The following is a 27299-nucleotide window of genomic DNA, read 5'->3' on the forward strand; positions in this document are numbered from 1 at the left end:
GAAGCGTGTTGCTCTCTGGCTCCTCCACGCCTTCCCTTGCTCACCCTGAAGGCTCCCCCGAACCTGCACACTCAGTCCCAGCACCGCACCCTGTGTCCCTTTCTCATTGCGACGCGTGCTCGGCAGTCCTCTGCCTGTCTAATGACCTGCTTAGCACTTCCGTTATTTGTCACAGTTTTTTCTTTGTCTCAGTTATTAGTCCCCCGGGCTTAGCCGTTCTCAGAATCTATTTGTCTAACAGATTCTCCAGCCGCGACACCAGAGCCTCCCGGGGACAGCCGCTGGTCTGTCTTGTTCCTGTGTCCTGTCCTCCCACCCCCTGCACCACTCGTGGGCCGAGCCAGAAACAGACCCAAGCACGCAAGGACCCTTTTATTTAGTGTGAAAAATTTTACTAGTGCCATTGGACTTCGGCAGCATTAAGGAAAGATGATTTTAAGTAAATTTAAAGCCCCAATTTGATATGTTTTTAAGGATTCCTCACATGTGTAGTGACAGCAGTGTGAGACTCGCTCCCACGTTGCCACTCTCGAGTTGACAATGATGCTGGACTGAATCTTTCAGTAATTATTTTTGTCATTGAACGTGCCTATTTAAAGTCTCAAATTAATATCTTTATCAACCATTAATTAACTTTAAGTCTCTAGTTAATGTCTTTGCTCTAGAATGAGCTCTTTTTTTTTTTTTTTTTTTTGAATCATGACAAAAAGGATCACAAATCCCAAAAATGTAGGAAATGAGATTTGAGTAGCCTGTGTAGGGGGAGGATGGGCAGAGAGCAGGAAACCTGCCCCTAATCAGACGTTCTTCTAGCTGAACTGAAAGGTCACCGTTTGCAAATCACCAGACCTGTTGTCATTATAATTATCCTGCCCCTCTCTCTCCCCGCCCAGCCCCCAGCACAATCTGTGTGCTGCCCCCCTGCCAGCAAGAACGCTGCCTTTTGTAAAGATCCCTACAGTTTTTTGAAATCGGTTTATGTAACACGTTCATTCCTGCAATCCCACCCTGCTCCCAGTCATTGTTTATCTATAGCCTGAAGGTAGGTGGGTGGGCCGGAATCCTATTTTTGTCATTAAGGGTAAATTGCCATTTTATCCAGGTTTCCGCTGTGGGGTGAGGGTAAGGAGAAAAAGTAGGGGGAAAGATTCTTTCCAGAATAAACGCTCCTCAGAACTAAGGGGTGCCTGTTTTGTTTACCTGTGTACTGCATGCCTCCAAGATTGTTTTTTTTTTCTTTTTTTTGAGACAGAGTCTCACTCTGTTGCCCGGGCTAGAGTGCTGGGGCATCAGCCTTGCTCACAGCAACCTCAATCTCCTAGGCTTGAGCCATCCTCCTTCCTCAGCCTCCCGAGTAGCTGGGACTACAGGCATGTGCCACCATGCCTGGCTTTTTTTTCTATATATTTTCAGTTGTCTAACTAATTTCTTTCTATTTTTAGTAGAGATGAGGTCTCCTTCTTGCTCAGGCTGATCTCAAACTCCTGAGCTCAAACGACCCTCCCGCCTCGGCCTCCCGGTTTTGTTTTGTTTTGTTTTTGAGACAGCGGCTTGCTCTGTCGCCTGGGCTAGGGTGCAGTGGTGCAGTGGTGTCAGCCTAGCCCACAGCAACCTCAAATTCCTGGTCTCAAGAGATCTTCCTGCCTCAGCCTCCCGAGTGCTAGGATTACAAGCCTAGCCTAATTATTGATTTGTTTATTTTGAGAGATCAACTTGCAGTTGGAAAGGGCACAGGACTGAGAGCCCATCTTTAATTCTTCAAGGTATTTAATTGACAGAGATTGAATCAATTCAAAGTGTACAAGAGTGACGATTTGATGCACATATACTCTGCATAACGATTACCATAAACAGATAATTCACACATCCATCACCACCCAGGCTGTACATTATTAGATTCCCCAGGACTTGTTCATTTTATAAGTCAAAATTTGCAGCCTTCAGTCAATATTTCTTCCTTTGCCCCCTCTCCCTCCAACCCCCCTAGCAATCACTGTTTTCTTTGCTTCTTTGGAATTTGACTTTTTTTAGGTTTCACAGATAAGTGAGACTGTACAGTATTTGTCTTTCTGTGTCTGGCTTACTTCGCTAAGCATGATGTACTCCAGGATCCTGCTGTGTTCTCTCCAAAGACAGGATCTCCTTTTCAGTGGCTAAATAATATTCGATTGCATGTATATGTGTGTGCGTGTGTGTTTGTATTTTTTATATATATCACCTTTTTAAATTTATTTTTATAATTCATCTGTCATGGACACTTAGGTTGATTCCATGTCTTGGTATTGTGAATAATGTCACAATAAACACAAGAGTGTGGACATCTGTTTGACATACTGATTTCATTACAGCCAGTAGTGAGATTGCTAGATTATATGGAAGTTGTATTTTTAATTTTTTGAGCAGCATCATGCTGTTTCCCATAATGGCTGTACTAATTTACATTCCCATTGACAGTGTACCAGGGTTCCCTTTTCCCCACACCCTAACGGACCCTTATCTCTTGTCCTCTTTTTTTTTTGCGACAGGGTCTTGCTTTCTTGCCCAGGGTAGAGTGCACTGGCACATGATCATAGCTCACAGAGACCTCAAATTTCTGAGTTTAAGCGATCCTCCAGCCTCAGCCTCCCCGAGTAGCTGGGACTACAGGCTTGCACCACCATGCCTGTCTAATTTCTGAAAATTTTTGGTAGTGATGGGGTCTCACTATGTTGCCCAGGCTGCTCTCAAATTCCTGGGATCAAGTGATCTTCCAACCTCAGTCTCCTGATTAGCTGGGACTACAGGTGTAGCCACCATGCTGGCTTCCCATAATTTTTTTTTTTTTTGAGAAAGAGTCTCACTTTGTTGCCCAGGCTAGAGTGAGTGTCCTGGCGTCAGCCTAGCTCACAGCAACCTCAATCTCCCTCAATCTCCTGGGCTCAAGCAATCCTGCCTCAGCCTCCCGAGTAGCTGGGATTACAGGCATGCACCACCATGCCCGGCTAATTGTTTGTATATATATTTTTAGTTGGTCAATTAATTTCTTTCTATTTATATTAGAGAGGGGGTCTCACTCTTGCTCAGACTGGTTTCCAACTCCTGACCTTGAGCGATCAGCCCACCTCTGCCTCCCAGAGTGCTAGGATTACAGGCATGAGCCACCCCCGCCCAGCCCTTCACATAAATTTTTTTTTTTTTTTGAGACAGAGTCTCACTCTGTTGCCCAGGCTAGAGTGAGTGTCCTGGTGTCGGCCTCACTCATAGCAACCTCAAACTCCTGGGCTCAAGTGATCCTGCTGCCTCAGCCTCCCGAGTAGCTGGGACTACAGGCATGTGCCACCATGCCCGGCTAATTTTTTCTATATATATTAGCTGGCCAATTAATTTCTATTTGTAGTAGAGACGAGGTCTCGCTCTTGCTCAGGCTGGTTTCGAACTCTTGACCTCAAGCAATCTGCCGGCTTCAGCCACCCAGAGTGCTAGGATTACAGGCGTGAGCCACTGCGCCTGGCCCTTCCCATAAATTTTTAAACAAGCTTACTAAGTCTATCAATTTCCTAGGCCAGTGAAGGGATTCACCAACTTACTGGGGAAAGTCTAGGGTTTTAGTGCTAGAAAGGGGGGGAGTTCCAGGTGACTGTGCTAATTAAAAACTTGCCCTCTCAGCAGGGTGTGGTGACTGGAATCTGTAACCCCAACTGCTGTATTTGGGAGGCTGAGGCAGGAGCACCCCTTGAGCCCAGAAGTTGTAGACCAGCCTGTGCAACATGGTGAAACCCTGTATCAAATTCAAAATAATTTTTAAGTTAAAAAGCAGTAAATACGTCTCCGCTCCCACTGTTTCACTTAACGAGCAAATAAATAAATAATAAATAAATAAACACTTGCACTCTGGATAAGGTGAAGGAGCTGGGTAAAACAGATCCCTTTGGTTATTGGTCAAAAAGGATCTTTAGTTTGGGGCTAGCAAGGCTCTGTCCAAGGTCACTCGAAGTTCTTAGATGTTTATCAAATTCACCCAGGGAACGCCAGTGGTGATGTCGCTATTGCAACTATCGACCTTTCCGTACGCTGTCTCCAGCCCACTGCTCCACTGCTCTTGCCCGCTCGGCTCCAGCTTCAACGGCCTGACAGGCTCCCCTCCATCAAACCTCCAGGAATCATCCTTTATCAGAACTCCCATGACTCTAGCACCTTAAACTGCTTTATAGTTCCTTATCACCTTCATAACTACCTAGCACACTATATTTGTGTCTCTGTTTGACAATACTGGGTGCACCTGAGTTCTAGAAACAGATATGCTTGAGAAATTCCCTCACCCCTTTGGTGCCCAGGCTAGAGTGCCCTAGAGTCAGCAACTAGAGTGCCCTAGAGTGCCTAGCTCACAGCAACCTCCGACTCCTGGCCTCAAGTGATCCTCCTGCCTCAGCCTCCTGAGTAGCTGGGACTACAGGCATGTGCCACCATGCCCGGCTAATATTTTGTCTGTGCGTGTGTATATATATATATATATATATACGCTACTAGTTGGCCAATTAATTTCTTTCTATTTATAGTAGAGACGGGGTCTCGGTCTTGCTCAGGCGGGATTCAAACTCCTGACCTCGACAGACAAATCTGCCTGCCTCGGCCTCCCAGAGTGCTAGGATTACAGGCGTGAGCCACCGTGTTCAGCCTAGACCTCATGTTTTTAAGGACCATACTAAATAACAATTTACAATATTGTAATAGTACAATGTGGGTTGTTATTTTTATTTTTATAATTTTTGGAAATGGGGTCTCGCTATCTTGCCCAGGTTGGATCCAAACTCAAGCTATGCTCCACCTTGCCTTCCTGAGTAGGTGGGACTACAGGGGCCTGGGGCCCCTGCACCCAGAGGGAGTGATGGTGTGGATGGTGTATGGGTTGTTAAAGAGAAATTATTCTGACATCTGTTAAAAATTGGTAAGGAAGACTTTATACAACACTATTGCCATAGTGGTCAAGACTGTCACACAGGGGAGGCAGATTGAACCCAATTGCATGTGAGAAGAAAAGCGGGGATGTATAGCCAAAGACAGAGAGAGCTCCATGGATGGAAGATTACACACAGGAGATTGCAAGGATAGGGCGATTTTTGCTTAATTAAACTGGCCACTAGCACTCTGAGAGGCCAAGGCGGGCGGATTGCTCCAGGTCAGGAGTTCGAAACCAGCCTGAGCAAGAGCGAGACCCCGTCTTTACTATAAAGAGAAAGAAATTAATTGGCCAACTAATATATAGAAAAAAAATTAGCCGGGCATGGTGGCCCATGCCTGTAGTCCCAGCTACTTGGGAGGCTGAGGCAGCAGGATCACTTAAGCCCTGGAGTTTGAGGTTGCTGTGAGCTAGGCTGACGCCAACACATTCACTCTAGCCTGGACAAAAAAGTGAGACTGTGTCTCAAAAAAAAAAAAAGCGAGACTCTTGTATCAAAAAAATAAAAATAAAAAAATATAAGCCAGGCGCGGTGGCTCACGCCTGTAATCCTAGCACTCTGGGAGGCTGAAGCGGGCAGATTGCTCGAGGTCAGGAGTTCGAAACCAGCCTGAGCAAGAGCAAGACCCCGTCTCTACTATAAATAGAAAGAAATTAATTGGCCAACTAATATATATAGAAAAAAATTAGCTGGGCATGGTGGCGCATGCCTGTAGTCCCAGCTACTCTGGAGGCTGAGGCAGAAGGATTGCTTGAGCCCAGGAGTTTGAGGTTGCTGTGAGCTAGGCTGACGCCACGGCACTCACTCTAGCCTGGTCAACAAGCGAGACTCTGTCTCAAAATATATATATATATAAACTGGCCAAAGAGGATTCTGGCTAAAGGCAGGCCAGGGCCTGGTACATCAAAGGTGGGGGATGACAAAGTTTATCAGATGTCCTGTCATATCTGGAGTGACCAGATATCCAGGGTGGGGAGGTAACTTAGCAGGGTTCTTTGCTGAGACTGGGCTGGGCAGGTCAGAGATAAAGTGGAGGTCAAGGTTGAGGTCTCCTCCGAGGCTCTGGAGAGCCTGACTAAAGTTTGGACAAGGGAGGAATCTTGTCAAAGTTTATGCTCAAAATATGTTATTTAAAAGGGGCCTAAGGGCAGGGCATGGTGGCTCAGGCCTGTAATCCTAGCAGTCTGGGAGGCTGAGGTGGGCTGATCGATCAAGATCAAGAGTTGGAAACCAGCCAGAGCAAGAGCAAGACCCCATCTCTACTATAAATAGAAAGAAATTGGCCGGTGAGGTGGCTCACTCTGGGAGGCCGAGGCCAGAGGATTGCTTGAGCTCAGGAGATTGAGGTTGCTGTGAGCTAGGCTGACGCCACGGCACTCTAGCCGGGGTAACAGAGCCAGACTCTGTCTCCAAAAAATAAAAATCAACTAAAAGACAAAGGCAGATTAATAGGAGAAAAGCATACAAATTTATTCGACCATCGTTTTCTATGACATTAGAGCCTTCAGAATGAAGACCTGTAGGACAGGAATGCCTGCCAGATAAAAAGGAGGGGAGGCCACACGAGGGTTTCTAATCAGCAGCCGCCTTGGCCTCCAGAAGCAGAGTCATGGCTCACCCAGTTATCTCCCCCCCCACACCCCACAGCTGCATGCTCCCCCCTTGGTTTGGGCAGATGTGCTTGCTTGGCGCTCTGGCCCCCGACGGGATAAGGAGGGGCGAGGCCTGTCTGGTTCCTGAGGCCCTTCCGCACCTCCTTCCTCCGGCCTGGTCAGCCTGGGTGCAGGAGTGCTGGGCAGGGACGTGGGACCGGAACCTGCCGGGTCCCAGTCACCAGGGTCATTCTGTAGAACAGGATGGGAGTAGGGGTGACTCCAGGACGGGCTGAACCTCCTGGAGTAGGCCTAAGTTTGGTTTCCCCGACGAGGGTCCGCCCCTTCCCCCAAATGAGGCCAATTACAAGTGGAGGGTCCCGGGCTCGGACCCGACCAATCAGGAGCCAACATGACCTCGGAGCCAACCAATGAGGGGCCAACGGGGGGTCAGCCACTTTTAAAGGAGCGAATGACCTGGGGCGGTGGGAGGGATGGTGTGTCCTGCGGGTGTGACCCACGGAAGCGATTGCGAGCTCGACCTTTGCCCCAGGGCGGGGTCCTGGCCCGAGGGAGGCCACTGCTGGTGCTCTGGGCCTTGGCCGTAGCTCGAGCTAGCCAATAAACTTTGTTGTTTGCAGTCCGTGACTCTGCCTCTCTGCTCCTGGGGCGGAGGGAAACCGGCTCTAACATTTTGGGGCTCGTCCGGGATCCCGAGACCCCCAGCGCGGAATCCGGACCCGAGAGGAGTTGGGTTTCTGAGAACCCGTGCGGTGCAGGTGACCGGGCCCTGGGAAGCGACGGCAGAAGGCCTAGCGGGCGCGCCGGCGCGTCGCTGGTCGGGAGGGGAGGGTCCCTCTCCCCCTCGTAGGTTTCCCGCGGGGACACGACGGGGTCCATTCAGGAGGAAACCAAGTCGGCCCCAGCGCCAAGAATTGGGGAGTCGTGGACGCCCTGTCGTCGTCTCCGTGCTGTATTGTCTCCTCATCTTCGTTCCGGGTTTTTGCCTGTGCTCTGTCGCTCGCATTGTCGCTTCTCGTCAGTGTTCTAATTTTTTTTTCATTTATTGAAATGGGACAGACTCAGACGACGCCTCTGTCTGTTCTCTTAGGTCATTTTAAGGAAGTCAGGGATTGGGCTGATAACCTCTCTGTAGAAATTAGGAAAGGAAAACGTGTTACAGTAAGTCCGAGTGGCCAACCCTCGGGGCTGGGTGGCCCCGGGCGGAACATTCACTCTCGTGTCGTCTGTAAGGGGAGAGAGGCTGTCTTTAGTGAAGGGCCCATGGCCGCCCTGACCAGATGCCGCACACCGTCGCCTGGCAGGACTCAGTCCAGGATCCCCGCCTTGGTTGGAGAAGATCCTGCCCCCAACAGGACACAGCAAGATCGTGGGGGCGAAGAAAGAGGGAGAGTCCAAACTGGGGCCCACAAATGGCGCTCCTCCGGACTCGCCCCTGTTCTTCCGGATTCCACTGTATACCCTGGCCTAGTAGACCTGGAATGGAGTTCGCCCCTCCTTATAACCCCGCCGCGGCCCCGCCGGTGGATGGCCCGGGGTACGGGACCGCAGCGGGCCACTAGGACGCCAGAGCCAGTGAGGCTCTCCCGTAGCGTGCGATAGGCCCCTGCGAGCAGATGGGGAGCAGGCCTATCGACATTGGCCATTCTCCACTAGTGATCTACATGACTGGAAGTCTCAAAACGCCAACTTCTCAAAGAAACCCTAAAGATCTGGTTAACCTCTTACATTCTGTTTTGTTCACTCACCAGCCCACCTGGGACTATCGTCAGCAACTACTACAAGTTCTTCTCACCACAGCAGAAAGGGAAAGAATACAAGGGGAAGCAAGAAAACTGGTTCCGGGAGATGACGGCAGACCCACGGCTAATCCAGGAATCATAGGCCGCGCGTTTCCACTCGAACGACCCCCCTGGGACTACAGCGAGGTCGAAGAAAGGTAGGGAGCATCTCCGGGTCTACTGCTAGACTGGGTGACCCTCTTTCCCTTCACCCTTTCCAAGCCCGGGACACCCCCTACCATTCAGGCTTAAACCCCTTTGAGATTGCATGGTTACCCCTCCTCCTGTGATTCCAAGGATGAACTCCAGGGCTCTGCCTGGACACCCTAAACAAGTGCTGCAGGCTGTGCAGGCTCTGAGACAGGTTCAGAGCCAGATCTGGCCTGCCCTCTGAGCCATTTATCAGGCAGCCTGACAGGAAGAAAACAAAGTTATCGGGGATTCCCCCTACCAGCCGGGAGATTGGGTATGGGTAAAACGGCATCATAGCAAAATCCTAGAGCCCAGGTGGAAAGGACCCTTTCAGATTGTTCTTGTTAACCCCACTGCCCTAAAGGTTGACGGAGTGGCGACCTGGGTACAGCACTACACGTAAGACCTGCCAACGAGGACGGGCAAGAGCGACAGCAGGCTCAGTGGAGGGGTGACATCAGATCCAGAGAATCTGCTAAAGACCAGACCAACTCTCGTGGCAACCAGACCGCCGCAGGACCATGATGAAGAAACACAGAATAAAAATGCTTGTGGTGACTTTCATACTCATAACCCTTATGGGAAAAGCAATGACTGACCCAAATCCCCACATGCCCTATAACCTCACGTGGGAAATTACTAACTTAGAAACCCAGGAAGTGTACAATAAGACTTCAGGAACGGCCCCACTGAACACCTGGTGGCCAGACCTATATTTCAATCTAGAAAAAATTAGTCCTCTAGAAGAAATGGAAGGGGGAACGTGGAGGCAGCACCATAGGCGAGTGTCCATGAGCCGGAATGGGTTTTATGCATGTCCGGGGTTTAGGACAGGGGAGATGAGCCGCGCGTGTGGGGGGACCGAGTCTCTCTACTGTGCAGAGTGGAGGTGTGTGACCGCCAATGATGGAGAGTGGAGGTGGCAGGTGCAGCCTCTCTTTATCGAAATGTCTTATGTCCGGCCATGCTCACTAACCAGGTACGCCTCTAACTGCAACCTGATACGGGTGAGGTTCACAGATGAAGGGAAAGCGGACAGACGGTGGGTCTCAGGACTATCCTGGGGAATATGTCTCTACCAGCGCCCACTTTTTGGCACTGTGATACAGCTTAAACTGAGGGTGTCTCCCGTCTCAGGTGTATAGGGCCCAATCTAGTGCTGGGGGGATGCTGGGCAATCCACGGCCCATGACACCAACCCACAGGGGCGAGCGTCCCACCAGCCTTCTCCACTGACCCCGGTGGCGGAAAAATAAATAGGCTGGCCCCCACCCCCAAAACAAAGGAGCCTGGAGACCCCTTCTGGAAAAGGCTGACAGCAGCATATCAGGCATTGAACCTTTCCGACCCCAACACTACGGAAGCCTGCTGGTTATGCTATGATATCAGACCCCCTTTTTATGAAGCAGTAGGAGTAGCTGCCCCCTTTAACCCTTCTGGAGGAGAGACCCCCGTCCTCTGCCTGGGACCACAGAGGCCCAGGGCTAACACTTCAGGCAGTCACCGGAAATGGAACCTGCATAGGAAAGGTGCCCTCTAGTCATGCGCAGTTCCCTGCTGAAGTCCACCTGTCTGTGAACACGACTGGAAGAGCAAAATGGATAGTTCTGGTGCTCAGTGGGTGGTGGGTTTGCTCTAAACAGGTCTGACTCCATGTCTCAGCCTGTCTGTTTTTAATGAGTCAGAGGGATACTGCATCATGGTGCTAGTATTCACCAAGGTTATTTACCACCAGGAAAATGCAATGTATGATGCATGGACGGAGGGCACAGAAGGCCCCGGGCTGACTAGAGGAAGAAGAGAGCTGTTTACAGCCATAACCCCTGCCACCCTTTTCGGCCTGGGCACAATAGGAGCAGGGACAGGTATCTCATCCTTAGCAGTGCAGCACCAGGGGTTCAATAGTTTAAGGGCCGCCACAGATGAGGATATAGTCAGGATCGAGGAGTCCATCTCCCACTTAGAAAAGTCACTACCCTCACTGTCTGAGGTAGTGCTGCAGAACCGGAGGGGGCTGGACCTAATATTCCTCCTGCAGGGGGGACTGTGTGCGGGCGGCCCTAGGAGAAGAGAGAGTGCGGCTTCTGTGCTGACCATACTCGCTTAGTAAGAGAATCCATGGCTAAAGCCAGGGAAGGAATGCAAAGGAGAGGTGAGGGCATAAGCAAAAGGACAGTTTGAGTCATGGTTCAATAGCTCCCCTTGGCTAACTACTTTGCTTTCCACTTTTTTTTTTTTAATTTTTAACTTCATTTCTTTTTTCTCTTTGCTTTTTTTTCCTCACTTCCAAAGACTTCTTCCATCACATGTTTTCCATTTTATTAGCACCCCCTAATTGTGCTTCTGCTCATCCGCACTTTTGGGCCCTGTATTCTGAATAGATTAGTTACCTTAGATTAGATTATATGTATCTATAATTAATAGATTAGTTATAAAAGAACGAGTCAACACCATGCAATTGGGGGTACTGCGGTAGCAGTACCAAAGGCTGAGCCGTGATTACTGCTTAGAAATGGGGGAAGTGCAAGACCCCAGGAACAAGAAAAAGGGCATGTAGAACAGGAATGCCTGCCATAATAAACAAGAGGGGAGGCCACACGAGGTTTCTAATGAGCAGCCGCCTTGGCCTCCAGAAGCAGAGTCATGGCTCACCCAGTTACCTCCCCCCTTGGTTTGGGCAGATGTGCTTGCTTGGCGCTCTGGCCCCCCCCCCCACCCCCGACGGGATAAGGAGGGGCGAGGCCTGTCTGGTTCCTGAGGCCCTTCCGCACCTCCTTCCTCCGGCCTGGTCAGCCTGGGTGCAGGAGTGCTGGGCAGGGACGTGGGACCGGAACCTGCCGGGTCCCAGTCACCAGGGTCATTCTGTAGAACAGGATGGGAGTAGGGGTGACTCCAGGACGGGCTGAACCTCCTGGAGTAGGCCTAAGTTTGGTTTCCCTACGAGGGTCCGCCCCTTCCCCAAATGAGGCCAATTACAAGTGGAGGGTCCTGGGCTCGGACCCGACCAATCAGGAGCCAACAGAACCAATGAGGGGCCAACGGGGGGTCAGCCACTTTTAAAGGAGCGAATGACCTGGGGCGGGGGAGGGATGGTGTGTCCTGCGGGTGTGACCCACAGAAGCCAATGAGAGCTCGACCTTTGCCCCAGGGCGGGGTCCTGGCCCGAGGGAGGCCACTGCTGGTGCTCTGGGCCTTGGTCCTAGCTCTAGCTAGCCAATAAACTTTGTTGTTTGCAGTTCGTGACTCTGCGTCTCTGCTCCTGGGGCGGAGGGAAACCGGCTGTAACACACTCAAATATACAGAGAGACTTCCCTTTTTTTTTTTTGTTTTTGAGACAGAGTCTCACATTGTTGCCCGGGCTAGAGTGAGTGCTGTGGTGTCAGCCTAGCTCACAGCAACCTCAAACTCCTGGGCTCAAGCAATCTTCCTGCCTCAGCCTCCGAGTAGCTGGGACTACAGGCATGTGCCACCATGCCCGGCTCATTTTTTCTATATGTATTAGCTGGCCAATTCATTTCTTTCTATTTATAGTAGTGATGGGGTCTCGCTCTTGCTCAGGGTGGTTTCGAACCCCTGACCTTAAGCAATCCACCCGCCTTGGCCTCCCAGAGTGCTAGGATTACAGGCGTGAGCCACCGCGCCCGGCCCTTCTTCTTCTTCTTTTTTATTTATTTCAGCGTATTGTGTGGGTACAAATGTTAAGGTTACGGATATTGCCCATGTCCCGCCCTGAAACTTTCCATTTTTATGCTCAACAAATGTATGTCTAAGCGTGTAGAAATATGATTGCACAAAAAGGGTCTGCCTAGCCGGGCGCGGTGGCTCTCGCCTGTAATCCCAGCACTCTGGGAGGCCGAGGCGGGCGGATTGCTCCTGGTCAGGAGTTCAAAACCAGCCTGAGCAAGAGCTAGACCCCGTCTCTACTATAAATAGAAAGAGATTAATTGGCCAACTAATATATATAGAAAAATCAGCCGGGCGTGGTGGCGCATGCCTGTAGTCCCAGCTACTCAGGAGGCTGAGGTAGGAGGATCGCTTGAGCCCAGGAGATTGAGGCTGCTGTGAGCTAGGCTGACGCCACGGCACTCACTCTAGCCTGGGCAACAGAGCAAGACTCTGTCTCAAAAAAAAAAAAAAAAAAAGGATAAAGGCTTAGAGAAAAACCAGGCTTTAATAAAAAAAGAAGTAAACTTATTATTTGTAATTAATATTAAAATAATTTTTAAAAAAGAGCTTCCAGTCTGCAGGGGTGGGGGGTGGGGGTGCCGCCCAGAACCCCCTGCCCCCACCGGTCCCAGCCCCTGGGACCGAGTTCCAGCGTCTTCCCTTAGTTTCCGCAGCTGTGGGGTGGCGCCTGCTCCCCGTGGGGCTCCCTCCCACGTGCCTTAGGGTTCTCTTGGTGCCTTTTCAGTGACTGAATTAGCTTATATGTAGTTAAAAATTCTTTAAATTCTCTCTTGAAAAAAAAATGCCTACAAATAATTAAGAAATGGACAAATGTTCCTTTGGGAACCACTCTATTAGATTTATTCCCTCACCTGTTTCATAGAGAAATTCTCATGATCCCAAGCACCAGTCTTCCCATGATAATCAAACCCTGTTTACAATTTAAAATTCTGCCTGGTAAGAATTAAGTGCTCAGGAATTATTAGCCTTTTTGTCTTGAACAATCAATATAAATAAAAGTAATAATTAGCCTCTATTGAGAGTTTAGCTTCCTCAGCCCTTTGCTTTATATGTTTTTTTCTTTCTTCTTTTTATTTTTCCAGAGATGAGGGTCTCCCGATGTTTGCCAGGCTGGACTCAACTCCTGGACTCAAGGGATCCTCCCACCTCAGCTTCCCAAATAGCTGGGACTACAGGCACATGCCACTATGCCCAGCTTGGTTTTTGTATCTTTATTCAAGGACTCCTCCCTGGAGCTGTCTACTACCACGAAAGAGACTGAACCCTACAGAAGTTAAGAGACAGGGTCCAACAGCTATCTCCTTCAGAGCCTGCCTGTCAAACACTCAGATCCACACAACTGATATCAGGGTTCCGTGGGCAAGGTGTTTGACTGCTGGGGTGACTGTTAAGAAATTGGACCGTGTATGCCAAAGGGATGAACGAACTGCGATGGAGGGGAAGGGAGAAGATGGGCCATTCAGGACTCTCCCAGTCAGCACTGGTGACTGCGACTGATCTGGAACACGACATGGAAGGGAACTAGGTCAACATAAAGTATCTACAATTTAAACGCCAAATGGCCACTGTGGCTCTTGGCTACCATACTACTTTTTTTTTTTTTTTGTTAAGCTTTCATAGACCAAATGGCTACCATATTGGATAGTGCAGATATAGAACACTTACATCCTTGAAGGAAGTTATTTTGGATGGTGCTGATTTACAAAATCACTTAATTGACTCAACTCTGGTGTAGGGAGGGATCTTGCTGAGGGGAGGGAAACTAAAGTGATAGCCAAGTGTCCGGGAAAGGTCTGCAGAGTGTTCCAAGGCTATGAACCACACAATTGGAAACTTCCAGAAAAAAAATTTCAGGAGCACCATAATTCTGAAAATAGGTTTGTTTTGCTTTTTTTGAGACAGAGTCTCACTCTGTCACCCAGGCTAGAGTGCCGTGGCGTCAGCCTAGCTCACAGCAACCTCAAACTCCTGAGCTCAAGCAATCCTCCCGCCTTGGCCTCCCAGAAGTGCTGGGATTACAGGCATGAGCCACCTCGCCCAGCCAGAAGAATGTGCTTGGTGCAAGAAAGACATTTTTATTTTCTTAAGTCCTCTTTTACTGCATATTCCTAAAGTTACCTTTGTGAAGAACTTCGTTGTTCAACAAGTGTTTGTTAACATCTACTTTTTTCCAGGCCGGGCGCAATGGTTCACAGCTGCAATTCTAGCATTCTGGGAGGCTGAGGTGGAAGGATCGCTTGAGCTCAGGAGTTTGAGAACAGCTTGAGCAAGAGTGAGACCCCGTCTCTACTAAAAATAGAAAAAATTATCTGGGCACAGTGGCACATGCCTGTAGTCCCAGCTACTCAGGAGGCTGAGGCAGGAGGATCGCTTGAGCCCAGGAGTTTGAGGTTGCTGTGAGCTAGGCTGACGCCAGGGCACTCACGCTAGCCTGGGCAACAAAATGAGACTCGGTCTCAAAAAAAAGAAAAACTATGGCAGGGCGATGGAGGGGCCTTAAACAGGGTAACTCGCCAGGATTTGGGAGATGATGAAAAGTATTCTGAGCAAAGCGTTGGGAAGAGAAGCTTTTCCTCTTTGTGCTTGAGTCCTATAGGTGGGGGCTTGCGAATTAACTGACAATAGACTGACCTATCATAGAAAAAGGCTGGTTTATTCATTGGGTGTGAGGGATCCTTCAGGAAGGGAAAACTTCAGGCATATCCGGAAGTAAAGGTTTATATACATTAGTTTAACAAAAGGGAGAGTTTGGGGGCTCCAATGGGAAAATGTGGAAGGTTCTATTGGGCTTTCCATGCTACTGTAGGTGGTCTGTCTTCTAGGCTGCTGAACTGGGAGGAAACCCAGAGGGGGGCTAATAGCTCTATTCTTGAGAGGCTCAGGTTTATTCAAATCCTGTATATTCAGATAAGATTTCTTTTTTTTTTTTTTTTTTTGAGACAGAGTCTCACTTTGTTGCCTGGGCTAGAGTGAGTGCCGTGGCGTCAGCCTAGCTCACAGCAACCTACAACTCCTGGCTCAAGCAATCCTTCTGCCTCAGCCTCCCGAGTAGCTGGGACTACAGGCATGTGCCACCATGCCCGGCTAATTTTTTCTATATATATTAGTTGGCCAATTAATTTCTTTCTATTTATAGTAGAGACGGGTCTCGCTCTTGCTCAGGCTGGTTTCGAACTCTTGACCTCGAGCAATCTGCCAGCTTCAGCCACCCAGAGTGCTAGGATTACAGGCGTGAGCCACCACGCCCGGCCCAGATAAGATTTCTTCTTGCATTTTCTGTCACCCCTGGCTGGAGTGCAGTGGTGTCATCATTGCTCACTGCAGCCTCAAATTCCTGGGCTCAAGCTTTCCTCCTGCCTCAGATGCCGGGTAGCTGGGCTACAGGCTCGTGCCAGTGCGCCCCTGCTCAAATGTTTTAACTTTAAAATTATTTTATACCGATGCTGGGGGTCCCCACAAAAGTGATGTCTGTCAAGAGGCCCAGGGAGACTGGGCGCTGTGGCTCACGCCTGTAATCCTAGCACTCTGGGAGGCCGAGGCAGGAGGATCGTTTGAGCTCAAGAGTTTGAGACCATCCTGAGCAAGAGTGAGATCGTGTCTGCATTAAAAAAATAGAAATTAGGCCGGGCGCGGTGGCTCACGCCTGTAATCCTAGCACTCTGGGATGCTGAGGCGGGTGGATTGCTCGAGGTCAGGAGTTCGAAACCAGCCTGAGCAAGACCAGGACCCCGTCTCTACTATAAATAGAAATAAATTAATTGGCCAACTAATATATACATAGAAAAAGTTAGCTGGGCATGGTGGCGCATGCCTGTAGTCCCAGCTACTCGGGAAACTGAGGCAGGAGGATTGCTTGAGCCCAGGAGGTTGAGGTTGCTGTGAGCTAGGCTGACGCCATGGCACTCGCTCTAGCCTGGGCAACAAAGTGAGACTCTGTCTCAAAAATTAAAAAAAAAAAAGGGCCCAAACAGTGGTAAGAAGACAGTGGGGCATAGTGGGGGTGGGGAGTGTGCTGGAAGGTGCTGGAAGTGATTCAATTAGCAGGATAAAGGACTTCACCCAAAAGGCTCCGGAATGCTTTAGAGAGGAGACCTGAATGAGGCTGAAGGATGGAATAATTAGGCCCAAGTGGAGGATGTCAGCTTCACAGCCCGGATCCTGGCCACTGAAGCCCCAGCTCCGTGAGACTGAGGCTCCCCCGCTCCGTGAGAGCAGCGAACCGATCACCGGTTTCTCAAATGACCGTCAAGCAGGGGTGGGGGTGTGTGCTCAACATTTGATGAATCGCTAAATGAAGTGTCTTGTTCAGACACTTGATTTTCTTTTTATCTTGGCTAAATTAGGAGTCAATAAAATATTTTATTTATTTTTTATATAGCTTTGCAGATATTGCAATCAAAACACTAGTTCAGGTTGGAGAGTGAGCCCAACGTGTCTGTCACTGCCCCATTTCTCAGATGGGCACACTGAGATCCAGCGAGGGGATGAGATCTTCCCCACAGAGCCTGAAACCCCAGCGTGGCTAGCAGGACTGAGGGACAAATTTTGCATGAATGTGGAGAAGAAAAGGGACCAACGAGACCAGGGTGAAAGTGACTGTGAGAAAGAGGTGTAAGTCCCCACACAGACAAATGTCGCCCCCGCAGCCGTGGCTGCCTTGGGACCGGGAGCTCCTGGGGGCACAGCATGAGTCAGGCACGCCTCTGGCATCTTTCGCCGGGTCGCTGGCAGCAGAAGGCCTGTGGAATGGGCGGACAAGCTAATGACCTCTGATGTGACAGGCCAGGGGCGGGGACCACAAGCCGCAAGCAGAGCTACCAAGTAGCTGGGAACCGCGGCTGGCGCTTACTGGAAATGGATTGTTGGCTAAGCAGCGCACCAAGGAAGCATCCTAGCCGTTCTCATTGGGCATTTGAGAGTCCAGAGATGCCACACCATTCCCCAAGGTCACACAGCAGGCACAAGCCGGGACTCACACGCCGGCAATCTGAGTCCTTTTCTCCGTTATTCTGAGACCGGCCTTCTGAAGCCTTCGGTAATTCATGGTCAAGAGCGTGGCTTGAGCCGGGCGCGGTGGCTCACGCCTGTAATCCTAGCACTCTGGGAGGCCGAGGCGGGAGGATTGCTCAAGGTCAGGAGTTCGAAACCAGCCTGAGCGAGACCCCGTCTCTACTATAAAGATAGAAAGAAATTAATTGGCCAACTAATATATTTATAAAAAAAAAAAATTAGCTGGGCGTGGTAGCACATGCCTGTAGTCCCAGCTACTCGGGAGGCTGAGGCAGGAGGATTGCCTGAGCCCAGGAGTTTGAGGTTGCTGTGAGCTAGGCTGACTCCACGGCACTCACTCACTCACTCTAGCCTGGGCAACAGAGTGAGACTCTGTCTCCAAAAAAAAAAACAAAAAAAAGCGTGGCCTGTATCTATATCAAAGGATGTAGTCAAAGAATATTTAGGCAAAGCTCCATTCCTGCCAAGATCAGAGCCGAGAGCTGCAGAGCTGCAGAGTGTTTGCCTGGGGACTGTCCTCCCCGAGAGAAGTCAGGCCGGGTAGGAGAGCGGGTTTAGCAGCAGCTCCGAAGCCTGCGGTTCAGATAATAATAGTGACGTATATAGTAAATAATACCAGAATCAATAGTGATAATAATAGTACTTTTTTTTTTTTTTTTTGAGACAGAATCTCACTCTGTTGCCCAAGCTAGAGTGCCGTGGCGTCAACCTAGCTCACAGCAACCTCAAACTTCTGGGCTCAAGCAATCCTCCTGCCTCAGCCTCCTGAGTAGCTGGGACTACAGGCATGTGCCACCATGCCCGGCTCATTTTTTCTATGTATTTTTAGTTGGCCAATTAATTTCTTTCTATTTTTAATAGAGACGGGATCTTGCTCTTGGTCATGCTTGTTTCGAACTCCTGACCTTGAGCGATCCACCTGTTTTGGCCTCCCAGAGTGCTAGGATTACAGGCATGAGCCACAGTGCCTGGCCAATAATAGTACTTTTGCAAGTAATAGTAATTGTATAGTACTTACAATAACAATAATAATAGTGATACTAGTAATACTTATTACTAGGAAAATAGCAATACTGTTATCTCCCAATGAGAGCTTATCACAGGCAAGACACCGTTTGCACAGTTTGCATGGACGATTTTCCCCACACTCAGCCTTAATTTGCTCCTGTCTTGGATGCGGGTAACCAAAAATCTCTACTTAGGGTGTCGTCATAAGGGTGAATGAGAGTGACATAAGTTAAGTCAGGTCTCAAATCATTCTAGCACTCTGAATTCTAACAATAAAAGAAAAAAAGCCAGGTATGGTGGCTCACGCCTGTAATCCTAGCACTCTGGGAGGCCGAGGCGGCGGACTGCTCAAGGTCAGGAGATCAAAACCAGCCTGAGCAAGAGCAAGACCCGTCTCTACTATAAATAGAAAGAAATTAATTGGCCAACTAATATATATAGAAAAAATTTGCTGGGCATGGTGGCACATGCCTGTAGTCCCAGCCACTCGGGAGGCTGAGGCAGGAGGATTGCTTGAGCCCAGGAGTTTGAGGTTGCTGTGAGCTAGGCTGACGCCAGGGCACTCACTCTAGCCTGGGCAACAAAGCAAGACTCTATCTCAAAAAAAAAAAAAGGAGGCCGGGCATGGTGGCTCACGCCCGTAATCCTAGCTCTCTGAGAGGCCGAGGCGGGCAGATTGCTCGAGGTCAGGAGTTCAAAACCAGCCTGAGCAAGAGCAAGACCCCGTCTCTACTATAAATAAAAAGAAATTAATTGGCCAACTGATATATATATGTAAAAAATTAGCCGGGCATGGTGGCACATGCCTGTAGTCCCAGCTACTTGGGAGGCTGAGGCAGGAGGATCGCTTGAGCCCAGGAGTTTGAGGTTGCTGTGAGCTAGGCTGACGCCACAGCACTCTAGCCCGGGCAGCAGAGTGAGACTCTGTCTCGAAAAATAAACAAACCTCAGAGTCCCTCTTTATATACTGGTTAAGAGCATTTAATCTTTTTTTATACATGTAATTTTTAATAATCAAATAGTTGGACTGTCCACAGTGCAAACATTTTGCCCCCCTGCACTGCTTCTTCTACCTTGGTGGCCACTATGTCTCTCCTGAATGACTCATCAGTATTTTTTTTTAAGAGGAGATGGGGTCCCGTTTTTTGCTCAGGCCGGTCTCGAACTCTTGAGCTCAAAGGATCCTCCCGCCTCGGCGTCCCAGAGTGCTGGGATTACAGGCGCGAGCCACCGCGTCTGGCTTGACTCATCAGCATTTTAATTACTCGCCCTGTGTGCACTCTGGCCTCTTTGGGCACATCCTGGAGTGTGCTTTTCAAAACACCAATGATTATCTTGATTATAGACAAAAAGAAAATTACACCAAGCAAAACCCCTCCCCGGAGCAGCCACCTATGTGACTACTGCTAAACTGTTGCTGCTGTCGCCTCTGCAAACTGCTAGCAGCAACTTCTGGCACGGTAAGTAAGACACGACAGGAAGAAATTCCGCAGCAACTCTATGCCGGGACCCGGGGCGCGGGGACCCTGCCCGGCACGGGCAGCCACTCTGCCACCGCGCCCTCCCTACAACGAAATGCGGGGAGGCCCGCCGCGCCCTCGGTCCGGGCTCCGAATTCGGTGGCAAGCCCCCTGGGAGCCCGCGGGTGTAACTAAACCTGGTTTTTCCACCCTTTTCGCGCCGTCCGGCTTGTTCCCGGTCAGCTGTGCACTTGGTGCCGACCGGCCGGGACCCCGACTGCGCTGGCCCCTGCGGCCACCCGCTGGGGACCGGACGGGGCGGGCGGGACGGGGCGGGCGCCGCCGGGGGCCCCAGCGGCCGGGGGAGCGGGCGCGCCAGGTCCCCTTTGCGGATGTTTCTTCTCTTCGCTCCGAGGGGCTCTCCCGACCGCCGAGCCCCGACCCCCCACGAGGGGAGGGTGTAGACGACCAGCCAGAAGCCGACGGACACGGTAAGGTCCCGGCCCCGCCCCCGGCCCGTCGCACCTGTCCCGGCGGACAGAGGGAAGCTCGGTGACCTCCTGCAGGCAGAGGTCCGGGAGGGGTGTGGCCGCCTCGTCTGTGCCCCCCGCGATGTGAAAGTTTCCTCGGCCTGCGGCCGCGGGACTCGGGTGGGTCCCCGCCCGGTGTCTGGGCGCGTCGCAGGCTTAACGGTGCCTCAGTGCCCGGAGGGGAGTGACCCGTGGGGACTTACGCAGGAGCGCCTCAGCCCAGACGGGCTGGAAGCCTGGCCGCCCTGTGCGACAGACGCCGCCCAGGGGCCCCTCTCGGGAGGGGCAGAGCCCGGAGCCACAGCCCTGGGTGCACGCTGGAGAATTTTCAGCAAGGGGCTCGGGTGACCACGGAGTTAAGATGCCTCCGAATCGCCTCCGTGCACGCTGTGAGGCCGAACGGCTCCGTCGCAGCCGGGTGGCCCGGTCGGCGCACTTGCGTCCCGGTGCAGGCGGCCGGCAGATAGTCACAGGCGCCCCAGGCCCCCAGCCTCCCGGACGCGGAGTCCTGCCTGGCAGCAGCCCGGACCGGCTTGGGGTGCGGCTCTGCGCGGAGAAGGGTCAGAGTGCGGCCCCCGCGCTCAGAGGCCCAGGGGAGCTAGCTTGCGACAGGTCCCAGGAGCTCAGGTGTGAGACCATGCACCAGGGACCCCGGAGATGAGCTATCCTGCCTCCACCGCTCAATCCCACCGACCAGACCCCAGGGCCACCACCCCCAACAGCCCCAGGCACACTCCCGCCATCAGTCTCGCCACCCCAAACGCCAGAAACACCCGCTGAAGGGACCCCAGTAGCCGCCGTCTCTGCTCCGCCCGGAATCTGATTCCAGCCCCCAGCTGCCAGTCGGCGAGTTCGAGGCCAGCCCCCTGCGTTGCAGATGATGGATCCGCCCAGCCGGGCAGCCAGTCCCCTACTACCAACCTTTCTCCACCGCAGACCCTCTGCATTGGCAGCAGCGTACCCTCCTCTTCTGCAAAGCCGGCGTGACAGACGTCCTGGAGAGACCACTTTCCAGACCCACAGGTCACCTGGGGGACTGCACACAGCCACTCCCGGCACGTCCACACCAAGAGCCACGCAGAATCACCCCCGTGCCCGGCGGTGGACTCTAGGCCAAGTGCCGGCGGGGTCCCTGCCCTGGAAACATGGGCCAGCCAGCTGCGCCTGCCACCGCGCCCACGCGGGACTCTGACAGCCGCGGCCGGGATGGCGGCCAGGTGTCGGGAGGCCCTTACAGGGATCCGGAGGCGCTGAGAAGCCCACCGGTGGGACCCGGCTCGCTCTAGTCACACAGAAGGCGGACGGACGCCTAGTGACTTCTGCGAGCGCCCCTGGGAGGTCGCAGAACCTACTCTGCCTGTCACCCTGAAGCACGGAGGGAGAGTCCCCAGGTGGTGAATGCGGCCCTTGTGGCACAGGCTGGCCCGGACATGCGACGGGAATGGAGGAGTCCGAGGGCTTTGCCGGGGAGCGTGACTCCACTGATGGAGAGTGAGGCTCTGTCTCAAAAAAAAATTATTCGCAGGTCCTGGACTGGCCAGTAAGTGCCATCCAGTTTCTTTTTCTTTTTCTTTTTTTTTTTTTTTTGAGACAGAGTCTCACTGTGTTGCCCAGGCTAGAGTGAGTGCCCTGGCGTCAGCCTAGCTCACAGCAACCTCAACCTCCTGGGCTCAAGCGATCCTCCTGCCTCAGCCTCCCGAGTAGCTGGGACTACAGGCATGCGCCACCATGCCCGGCTAATTTTTTCTGTATATATTAGTTGCCCAATTAATTTCTTTCTATTTATAGTAGAGACGGGGTCTCGCTCTTGCTCAGGCTGGTTTCGAACTCCTGACCTCGAGCGATCCGCCCGCCTCTGCCTCCCAGAGTGCTAGGATTACAGGCGTGAGCCACCGAGCCCGGGCCCCATCCAGTTTCTTCACCGGGAGCAAAGGGGTGTTGCAGGGAGCCTGGCAATCCAGCGAGACGCCTTCCTGTGCAAGTGTGTCTGGGTGGTTTAGAGTCCCCTCCCCCGCTTCTCTCGGGATGGGCGCTGTGGCTTTCCTACAGGCTGCGCCCCTGGCTTCACTTCCACCGTCACTGGTGCCCGGAAGCGTGCCAAAGCCAGGGGTGGCGTGGGGGCTTCGTCCTCCGCCCAGGCTGCTGGAAAGTCTTGTTTAAACTCTGGGGCGTTTGTTCCCCCTAAAGGTTTGATGCAGTCGCACCTGCAGGGGTCCCACCCCTGGAACGCTGTCCCTGTAGAATCTCCCTTCTCTTTCTCTGGGGACTGACTGCCATCCCAAGGGATCCCGGGGCCTGGAGCGAGAGGCTGGCTGTGCCCCCAGGGTGAGGGTGGCCGGGGCTCCTAGCTGCGGTAGGAGAGCCGGCCCCAGCACAGGGATCGGGCAGTCGGCAGGTGCAGGAATTCATGTGTCCCCTTATGTCCTCCCGTCTGGCAGGCCCCGGCGCCCTACTCTGAGGTGCCGCCCACAAGTCCGAGGAGGTCCTGACTTTCTGGTTCCAGCTGGAAGCCTCAGGGAGGGTTCTGGTTTTTGGGGAGGGGGCTGTTTTTCGGTGGAGGCATTCGTTCTTCCAGTGTCTGGTTTCCTTGCAATAAGGGCATTGGTCTGGGCTCAGTGTCCCCCTTCTTCCAGGCCCTCTTTCCGGCTGTCGTCTCGGTTTCCAGGGGAAGGGGCTGGGGGATTTCCAACTGCTGCCAGGAGTGAAGCCTTTTGTCTCATTTTCTCTATGGGCAACTCAGTCCAGATTTGTTCTTTTTGGTTTGTTGTTTTTTTTTTTTGAGACAGGGTCTCACTCTGTTGCATGGGCTAGAGTGCTGTGGCGTCAGCCTAGCTCACAGCAACCTCAAACTCCTGGGCTCAAGCGATCCTCCTGCCTCAGCCTCCCCAGTAGCTGGGACTACAGGCATGTGCCACCATGCCGGGCTAATGTTTATATATTTTTAGTTGGCCAATTAATTTCTTTCTACTATTGATACAGACGGGGTATCACTCTTGCTCAGGCTGGTTTTGAACTCCTGACTTTGAGTGATCTGCAAGCCTCAACCTCCCAGAATGCTAGGATTACAGACATGAGCCACCGTGCCTGGCCTCCTTTTTGCTTTTTTTTTTTTTTTTTTTGAGACAGAGTCTCGCTTTGTTGCACAGGCTAGAGTGAGTGCCGTGGCGTCAGCCTGGCTCACAGCAACCTCACACTCCTGGGCTCAAGCGATCCTCCTGCCTCAGCCTCCTGAGTAGCTGGGACTACAGGCATGCGCCACCATGCCCGGCTAATTTTTTTCTATATATACACACACACACACACACACACGGGGTCTCGCTCTTGCTCAGGCTGGCTTCGAACTCCTGACCTTGAGCAATCCGCCCGCCTCGGCCTCCCAGAGTGCTAGGATTACAGGCGTGAGCCACCACGCCCGGTCTCTTTTTGCTTTTGAATGGGAAGGTCCTGACACTGGGAAAAAAGACAGCTAACGTGGACACGATTACCACATGGCTTCAAAAACTCACCAATTGGCTGGGTGTGACCCCCATCTCTGCTAAAAATATAAATTAATTGGCCAACAAAAAATATAGAGAAAAAATTAGCCGGGCATGGTGGTGCATGCCTATAGTCCCAGCTACTCGGGAGGCTGAGGCGGGAGGATCGCTTGAGCCCAGGAGTTTGAGGTTGCTGTGAGCTAGGCTGACGCCACGGCACTCACTCTAGCCTGGGCAACAAAGCAAGACTCTGTCTCAAAAATAAAATAAAATAAAATTCTATATGGAAGACCCCCACTCATAATTAAGAGGATCAAAGGAGATATTAGGCAGATAGGGGATGAAAGTCTATGCACACAACTTTTTTCCCTATCCCAAGTCTTAAACCAGATTAATCATACTGTCTTAGAAAGGACTCCCATAACCTCAGGACTCCCAGTCCATCCCCACCAACCTGGGGACTCGGTCTGGGTTAAGGACTGCAAAAGACATCCTTAGAAACCACGTGGACAGGCCCTGGCCCTGTGTTCCTGGTCACCGCTACTGCTGTTCAAGTTACAGGTGTAAAACCTTGGATCCACCACTCAAGCGTCAAGAGGGCTGCGCCGGATGGCTGCCTAGACTCCTGGCCAGCACAAAGGGACCCAGAAAATCCACTGAAGGTTCACGTATTCCGGAAACCCACCCGGACTGCAACACCAAGGACTGCGCCGGCCGAATGAATGAACTGGCTCTCAACGTTGCTACCGGACTCTTGGGACTTTTGGCCATACTCTTGGGCATCGGACTCTGTGCAGTGACTCCTAGAGACTGGACAGTGGCGGGGGACGTTAACTTTTACTATATTGCATTGGGCACCGTAGGATGTTTCTTTTACTCTTGGCAATAACTCTCAGCCCCTTTGCAGAGGGAGGTGCCCTCCTACTTGCCGTGGGAATCGGAGGGTAAGACCTGCTTCTGGCTGCCATCTGGGCGAGGGCGGGGCACAGGGGCCGGGTCCCACTTTACCTCCTCAACCCACATGCCAGGGGGCTGCTGCTCCAAAGCCACCCCTGTATCTATAAGGGCTCAGCCCATTGGACCGGGCAGGGCAAATGCCTATCCCAGATCCTATCCACTGTGGGCACTCAGTGGGAAGGACAGTGGGCTGCACCTGCTAAACACATGTAGGAATGTCACATGGAGGGGGAGTGCAAGACCAGGCAAAAGAAAAACTTGACCAAAAAGTTAAAACAGAATTCATCCGAATTGGTCAAGCTACCCCTCCCCCACAGAGCTGCCCCGACCTCTGTGGAATTCAAAAACTTACAGAGCCCATTAAAACATCCCCATTAACTGTCAAATTCTTTTTTTTTTTTTTGAGACAGGGTCCCACTCCATTTCCCTGGCTAGAGTGAGTGCCGTGGTGTCAGCCTGGCTCACAACAACCTCAAATTCCTGGGCTCAAGCGATCCTCCTGCCTCAGCCTCTATAGTAGCTGGGACTACAGGCATGTGCCACCATGCCCGGCTAATTTTTTCTATATATGTATTAATTGGCCAATTAATTTCTTTCTATTTATAGTAGAGACAGGGTGTTGCTCTTGCTCAGGCTGGTTTTGAACTCCTGACCTTGAGCAATCTGCCTGCCTCGGCCTCCCAGAGTGCTAGGATTACAGAAGTGAGCCACCACGCCCAGCCCCGGCTAATTTATATATATATATTTTTTTTTTTTTTTTGGCAAATTAATTTCTGTCTATTTTTAGTGCACAAGGGGTCTCACTCTTGCTCAGGCTGTTCTCGAACTCCTGACCTTGAGCGATCCTCCTGCCTCTATCTCCCAGAGTGCTAGGATTATAGGTGTGAGCCACCATGCCCGGCCCCTAAATTCTTAAATATTACTCCAGGAGGCCTGCCCAAGTATACTTCCTGCTGGCTTTGCCTCCCACTACAAAAGCGGGTCTTTTAGGAGTCCCTGTGCCTCGGTGTGGACTGAAACTACCAACCCCACTGCCCAAACTAATTCCACTGTTGTTCTGGGGCCAGTAGCTGGCAGTGTTAAACTGGCCACCCTCCCAAAGCCAAACATAACATGTCTCCGTAAGATGCAAGGGAATCTTTCAGTAGGGGAGGTCCCTGGAAGTATATGTACACAGAATAAAACTCAGTCTGGGAGATAAATGATCTGCTCCCCAAAAGATATTTTTTTCCTCTGTGGAACTCAGGGATATTCCTGCATTCCAGCAAACTGGTCTGGTAACTGTGTACAAATATCCCTTACACCTGATAGCTCTATTTTTTTTGAGACAGAGTCTCACTTTGTTGCCCAGGGTAGAGTGAGTGCCATGGCGTCAGCCTAGCTCACAGCAACCTCAAACTCCTGGGCTCAAGTGATCCTCCTGCCTCAGCCTCCTGAGTAGCTGGGACTACAGGCATGCACCACCATGCCCAGCTAATATTTTTCTATATATTTTTAGTTGGCCAATTAATTTCTTTCTATTTTTAGTAGAAATGGGGTCTTGATCTTGCTCAGGCTGGTCTTGAACTGACCTTGAGCCATCCTCCCGCCTCGGCCTCCCAGAGTGCTAGGATTACAGGCGTGAGCCACCGCGCCGCGCCTGATATCTGTATTTTTAAAGACAATGAATTAGAAGAGGCTCTGAGCCCCACGTAAACATTCAGGGCTCTCTAGGCTAGTCTCCTAATAGGAGGAATTGCCGGTGGAATAGGGGCCGGATTAGGTGGCCTAGAAACTTCATTAGACATGTATTATAAATTATCCCAGAAATTAAGACATGGAAAGAGTAGCAGACTCCCTCCGATCTCTACAAGCCCAAATAACATTCACTAGCTGGGGTGGCCTTACAAAACTGCTGGGCCCTGGACCTCCTTAACTGTATAAAAGGAGGAAATTTGCATCTTTCTGGGGGAAAGATGTTGTTATTATGTAAATCAATCAGGGATAGTAACCACACAAAAGTTAAATAATTAAAATAATAAAAAAGAGAAACCAAGATTTAAAACAGTCATGGGGGCTGGGTGTGGTGGGTCACCCCTGTAATCCCAGCACTCTGGCTGAAGCGGGAGGATCGATCAAGGTCAGGAGTTAGATACCAGCCTGAGCAAGAGCGAGACCCAGACTCTACTAAAAATAGAATTGGCCAACTAAAAATACAGAGAAAAAATATAGTCGGGCACGGTGGCGCATGCCTGTAGTCCCAGCTACTCGGGAGGCTGAGGCAGGAGGATCGCTTGAGCCCAGCAGTTTGAGGTTGCTGTGAGCTACGCTGACGCCCCACTCTAGCTGGGGCAACAGAGTGAGACTCTGACTCAAAAAAAAAAAAAGAAAAACAAACACTCCTGGGGCTTCAACCTCGGGCCATGGGCTACATGGTCCCTGTCACTAGCAGGACTCGTCATAACTACTCTCCTGATAACCTTGGGCCCCTTTACCTTCAACTCAATCACCAGGTTTATACAAAACACAATTTCACAAAAAACAGCCTGACTCATGGTTTACAGGGATATTATCCCTTACATGATGCATATAAGAAGAATTTTGTAATAAGGATCAACGGGGGAAAATGAAAAGGAAAATTCCACTAAGCAAAACCCCTCCCCATGAGC

General features: G+C 51.3%; 1 long non-coding RNA gene across 1 annotated transcript; it reads left to right on the forward strand.

The window, feature by feature from the left end:
* Positions 1-7081: 7081 nt before the first annotated feature.
* On the forward strand, positions 7082-11184 carry LOC142865752 (uncharacterized). Its single transcript, XR_012915883.1, has 3 exons — positions 7082-7308; positions 8302-8489; positions 8888-11184. It is a non-coding gene; the product is annotated as an uncharacterized LOC142865752 (long non-coding RNA).
* Positions 11185-27299: the final 16115 nt, after the last annotated feature.

The sequence above is a fragment of the Microcebus murinus genome, chromosome 32, assembly GCF_040939455.1.
Source record: "Microcebus murinus isolate Inina chromosome 32, M.murinus_Inina_mat1.0, whole genome shotgun sequence".
NCBI lineage: Eukaryota > Metazoa > Chordata > Mammalia > Primates > Cheirogaleidae > Microcebus > Microcebus murinus.